Consider the following 5805-nt stretch of genomic DNA (forward strand, 5'->3'; position numbering starts at 1 on the left):
TCTGATGAGGTCATTGTTACTCCAATATCATTGACTGCAAATGTTCCTAGCTCCACAGAGTCAAATAGCTCTGTTGAAAAAGATAACCTGTGTGAATGTCAGGAGGACTCATTAGCATGTCACTCTTACGCTTCTACTCGCCCAACCAGCAGCTCACAGAGTGATCACAAGTACACTGTTTCTGAGTCACCTAGAACCTTAAAAAGAAAAACTTTGGCATTAGAGAATAAACTTTGTTCTATGCGTAAAAGGCTGAGGCTGAAGTTCCAGCAGACAAGGAGAATTAAGAAAAGAGTCATTTCTTTAAAAAATGTTTTGGATGACCTTCAGAAGAAATGTCTTATATCATCAGAATGTGCGTCTCTTCTGGATGGTCTTGATGACATACCCAAAGAAATTCTGCAGAGGACTCAGAAAAAAACATTTTTTTCTGAAAACATGAAGCAGTTTGCTTCGACTCTGCACTTTTATTCTCCAAAGGCTTATGACTATGTCAGGGAGACATTTCATTTGGCTTTGCCACATCCTCAGACCATACGTCGGTGGTACAGCAGCATTTCTGCAGATCCAGGATTTACAGTTGCGTCTTTCACTGCCCTCAAAAGCCATGTAGATGAAAGAAAGCATGCTGGTAAGGATACAGTTTGTTCATTAATGATGGATGAAATGTATATCCATAAACAGACCGAATTTGGGGGGGATCAAATTCATGGCTACGTGGACATAGGTGTCGGTGAGGTGGAGAATGTTATTGCCACACAGGCTCTTGTGCTCATGGTAGTTGCAATCAACGAGTCATGGAAGATCCCCATTGCATACTTTCTGATCAACAGCATGAATGGCGTAGAAAGAGCAAACATCATTCGAGAAAGCTTAACTCGCCTACATTCAGTTGGAGTGCGAGTCATCTCACTTACATGTGATGGGCCTTCTCAGAATATGTCCATGATTAAGGAGCTTGGTGCAAAGTTGGACATCTTAAACATGAAGTCCTACTTTTTGCACCCAGAAGATCCAATCCAAAAAGTGCATGTGATTTTGGATCCATGTCACATGCTCAAGCTCCTTCGAAATGCTTTTTCTACCGCGGAAACTTTGGCAACAGAAGATGGTCAGTTAATCCACTGGAAATACATTGAAGCGCTCCACAATCTTCAGGAGAAGGAGGGCTTAGTTCTCGGCAATAAGCTAAAACTTGCTCACCTTAACTGGAGAAGTCAAAAAATGAAAGTTCGTCTGGCAGCACAAATCTTCAGCCGCAGTGTAGCAGATGCACTTGAGTATTGTGAGAGAGAGCTGAAGTATTCCCAGTTTCAAGGAAGCAGAGCCACTGTCAAGTTCTTACGCACAATTGATGCGGCTTTTGATGTCCTGAACAGTCGAAATCCTCTGGGTAAAGGATACAAAGCTCCCATCAAGCCTGTAAATAAAGACAGTGCTGTGCGTGCCTTGGAAGAAACTGTATCTCTTCTCAGTGGGCTTAAAATCAAACAGAAGGACAACACATTTGTGCTCATGCATACCACTCAGAAAAGAACGCCGATATACGGTTTCATTGCTTGTTGTAAAAGTGTGATGGCAATTTATGAAGACTTGGTGGAGCCTCCTGGAGCTCCATGCCGTTATCTTCTCACATACAAGCTGAGTCAGGATCATCTGGAGCTTTTCTTCTCTGCAGTCAGAGCACGTGGGGGCTTTAACAACAACCCCAATGTAAGACAATTCCGTGCAGCTTACAAGCGTCTCCTTGTCAGACACCAGGTCAAAAGTGCTACAGGAAATTGTCTTCTTCGCGATGACACGGCCATTCTTGACTCAACACCGGCATCTGTTGGCATTGCTCGCAGAGTGGACGTGGAGCCAGTGGAAGAACTCTCCTGCTTTGAAGACTCTTTTTGTAACATCCCTCATGTTGATACTTTGTCTGAATTTAAAGAAGCAGCTATTTCATACATTGCAGGCTTCATTTCAAGGAGAATGAAAGAGAAGATAAACTGCATGTCTTGTTCACAAGCATTGATCACTGACAGCTCGGTTCATTCTTTTCTGACTTTAAAGAACAGAGGGGGCCTCTTCAAACCATCACCAGACATGATAGCTGTTTGCCATGCAACAGAAAGGGTCTTCCAGCGGCTGCTGCATTGTAATGGAGGTAAATCTCCACATGGAAGAGGTGTGATTCCATCAGTTGTTCACCAGGTTCTTCAAGAATCATGTGAAAAAAATCTCTTCTCACAGCTGCAGAGTCACATGTTCGACATGTGTGCTGAAGCTAACCATATTCATGTTCTGGTAAAGATGGCCTCTACGTGGTATTGCAAAATCAGATTAAACCACATAGCAAAACTAGAAACTGAAAAAGTAAAGGCTGGACAAGCTGTTCGCAGAAAGCTCACAAAGTTAATTCATTTTTATGGTGAATAAAAAGAACTGGGCAGTTGCAATGTTTTGTGGGGTTTTTTTGTTGTTTTTTTCCTTATACATGTTTGGTTTGTCATTGTGTATTTATATGTTTATTTATATTTGTGTATTCTTTACCCTAAAATTAGTTGTCATGTTTGTCTAAAACTTTCTCTTTTTTAATGTTGTAAGTCCAAAAACATGCTCTGTTCAGCAAAGCTAATCTGCAACTTTGAAGGTCTTACCTAGAGCCTGCAAGAATGGGGCATAGGAAACTTTCAATAACAGCTTTTAAGCCTTTAAAGCACAAAAGTAGTCCTGCTTACTGCAAATGTCTGATATTTTTTATCACAGTACCACCAAAATCTCTAAATACAAAGTAAGACTATCACACAGGATATCCAGATTGTTTAAAAGTAAACCAAGAAAACACACAAAAAACCTTCAGAGTCTACACCAACGGGACATGAAGAATTTTTTGTGATCTCCTTATTATTAAAAACAACTACTTTGACTCTGTGCTATGCTAAATAGTTAAGAAAGGCAACAGCTGAATGATTGCTGCCGTAGTGTTAAGTAAAAAATTGTTATGAGCTGTAAATGTTATCAATTCTATTTCACTTGTTTAGTTGTATTTGATCTGTTTCTCTCTTAGTAGGTTCAGTGACAGCTCAATGTTTGTTTATGATGTTGAAGATCCATTGGTAAGTACATGTTGAAGTTTATTGTGCTTGTTATTAAAAAAATATAATTATTGAAAATGAAATTGTTCATTCCACCAAAAAAAGAACGTTTTTTTAATTATTTATCATCATTTATTAATAATTTTCAATTCAGTCACAATTCATTTCATTAAAATGATAGCTATAAGGATTGTATTATCTTTTTTTATTAGTTCATTATATCCGAATTTTTGTTTAAGAATTACTTGTGAGTTTATGGGTGACATTGAAGTTTTAACAAATGTGTGCATGTTTATTTTTTTGAATGTTTTTTCTCCTTTATTGTCTTGTGTTTTTTAGTTTTACATGTTTGTCTCGTTTTATATGTTCCCACTCTTGGCCTGCACCTTGACGTGGTGAGTGGGCTTATTAACCAAGACAGGCCAAAATGTATCTTTTTTTTAAGAGTACACAAATGTCTGTGAAATTTGCAGATGACTTCTGCTCAAGTTTGTGATTCAATAGAAACAATATTTATCATATTTAAGTTAACAGTCTGTCAGGCCTTGACAGTTCCTGCCTCTTTGCTGCCCTCTCATCTTTCTTTTTGGTGTTTTCCCCTTAGTTCTATTGCTCACCTTATCCCTATCTCTCCTCCACAGGTGTCCAGCACGAGGCAGGGCATCCTGGCACACCTGGAAATCATCACCCCTGCAGCATTTATGATCAGTTCCTCCAGCTTTTCCCTCCCAGTCTGTCTGCTAATCTCAAGTGGTATTGAGCCCACATCTGAGTCTGTGTCCTTGGCCTGTTGCTCCTATGCTAATTAAATCATTCTGTTCTCTGTCTTTAGTCTCTGTTGGCCTGGAACCATTCAGCTTGTCCTGACCTCGTCCCCTCCTGGACTCTCCACACCCTGAACCTCTTCCTCCTCTTGGACTTGAAGCTGCATCTTCATCAAAATAAACTGTTGTCATTATATCACCCATCTATCTCATTCCTTCTGACTATGACAAAGTACTATTTTTTTGTTGATTAACATCACTGTCTTATATGCACTTACATGCAAAAAAGAAAAAATGAAACATGGGTCAGCTCTGCACAAGATGTATTTACAGATTCAAATTACAGATTCAAATATTCATTAAAAGAGCATTAAAAAATAGTTCAGGTCACTGTCTCGTGGGGTCCAGATGACACCACTTTTAATTTAAACATGCCAAGGATAGCACAAGAGTAAAGGTTTGATGTAATAGTTTTATATTTACATATTGAGAAAAATACAACTTAAAATAAATAAAAGAAGGAACGTTTTTGGTGAACAATGTCATGGGTATAACATCACCCATGACAACCCTGCCTTTTTTTGAGAGAGTAAGCACTTAATAAATGATCTTAAAGAGGACATTTTTATCCACTGGAAATTCCAGTAAGAATTTCAGTGGGTAGAAATGTGTTCTTTAAGAAAAGAAGACAAGTTCATTAAAAAAACATCATTCCCACTAGGTGAGAAATGAACTCCGTCTTTCAAAAATAGACCAGGGCTGTCATATTTGATGCTCCGATTATCAATAAAAAAGTTGTTCAAATTTGAAATAAATGTAGCCATGACATTGTTCACAAACCTTCTAGCCTTCTCCATTTTTGCTGGATGAGCACAACTTCTCCACTTCACCCTCTGTGGAAGTAAAGAAAAAACAATTTTTGTGTTGGGATGAACATCATGCAGCTGCTGGATGTCTTCTTTCATCATGGTAACCAGTTCCACACTCCTGACTTGGCCCATGTCATTCCCCCCACAGTGAATGATGAGAAAGTCAGGAGCCCCTCTTCCTTGTAGAATGGAGGAAAGGAAAGGTAAGAGGCCACTCCAACGCAGTCCCCCCCAACCAAACCAGGAGACGTGGATCCCTGGCAATCCCAAGTCGGTGCTGGTGTTTAGCTGAGATGCCCTTTCTGATGCTCGGCGGACATGGCTATCTCCAATGATCCAAACTATGAAAGGAAAAGAGATTTTAATACAAATTTTACTGAAATATTTGTACATTTGCTGTTTTTGCAATATGTCAAAAATACACAATCAAAATATTTAGGCCTGTTTATGATCAAGATTCCATGTGTAAATATCTCTTAACCAATTTTTGTTTTAGAAAAAACAGTTTGTCTTTGAAAAAGACCATTGCAATACTTACTTTTTTTGGGACTTTCAGCAGAGGAGGCATCGAACATGTTTGATAAGTATTTTCAACTCAACTATGGAGGAAACAGAAAGGAAAAAAAATGTAATTAGAAGTCATCATGTTATGTGATCATATGTAACACAAAGATGACATTTACACATTCATCTATTACTGCTAAATAGAAATTTGCACTTTGTTATTTGATTAATATATGCTAACATCTCATTTAAAAGTTCTACAATTGCTGCTACAATTGCTTTACAAAATTACGGCGCAAATACTCGCTTTCTCTCGGGAAATATAATTTAATACACAATGTACTTACCAATAAACTTTAGGAAACGCTGAGGTTGAAGCAGAGACAGATACAACTTTGGATTTAATCCGTTAGCAAGAGCCAAATCTTGCGAAGCTGCAGGACAAATTCAAATAATAACGAGCGGGTTCAGGGATCATCGGAGGGCGTAAACCATGGGAGTGGAAAAAGAAAAAAGGGAAGATCCAGTCCGGTCCAGTCTCGCCCCTTTCCCCCATATTTGGAACGTCCGTGTGAGGCGGAGTTA

General features: G+C 38.8%; 2 long non-coding RNA genes across 2 annotated transcripts; one reads left to right on the plus strand and one right to left on the minus strand.

Annotated features, from left to right (window-relative positions):
* The first annotated feature begins 3341 nt into the window (after nucleotides 1-3341).
* LOC112138216 lies at nucleotides 3342-4048 on the plus strand. Its single transcript, XR_002917732.1, has 2 exons — nucleotides 3342-3478; nucleotides 3725-4048. It is a non-coding gene; the product is annotated as an uncharacterized LOC112138216 (long non-coding RNA).
* Nucleotides 4049-4160: 112 nt separating this feature from the next.
* On the minus strand, nucleotides 4161-5799 carry LOC112138217. Its single transcript, XR_002917733.2, has 3 exons — nucleotides 5568-5799; nucleotides 5255-5315; nucleotides 4161-5057 (listed from the first exon to the last, which is right to left on the minus strand). It is a non-coding gene; the product is annotated as an uncharacterized LOC112138217 (long non-coding RNA).
* Between the last annotated feature and the right edge of the window lie 6 nt (nucleotides 5800-5805).

The sequence above is a fragment of the Oryzias melastigma genome, unplaced genomic scaffold, assembly GCF_002922805.2.
Source record: "Oryzias melastigma strain HK-1 unplaced genomic scaffold, ASM292280v2 sc01821, whole genome shotgun sequence".
Lineage (NCBI taxonomy): Eukaryota > Metazoa > Chordata > Actinopteri > Beloniformes > Adrianichthyidae > Oryzias > Oryzias melastigma.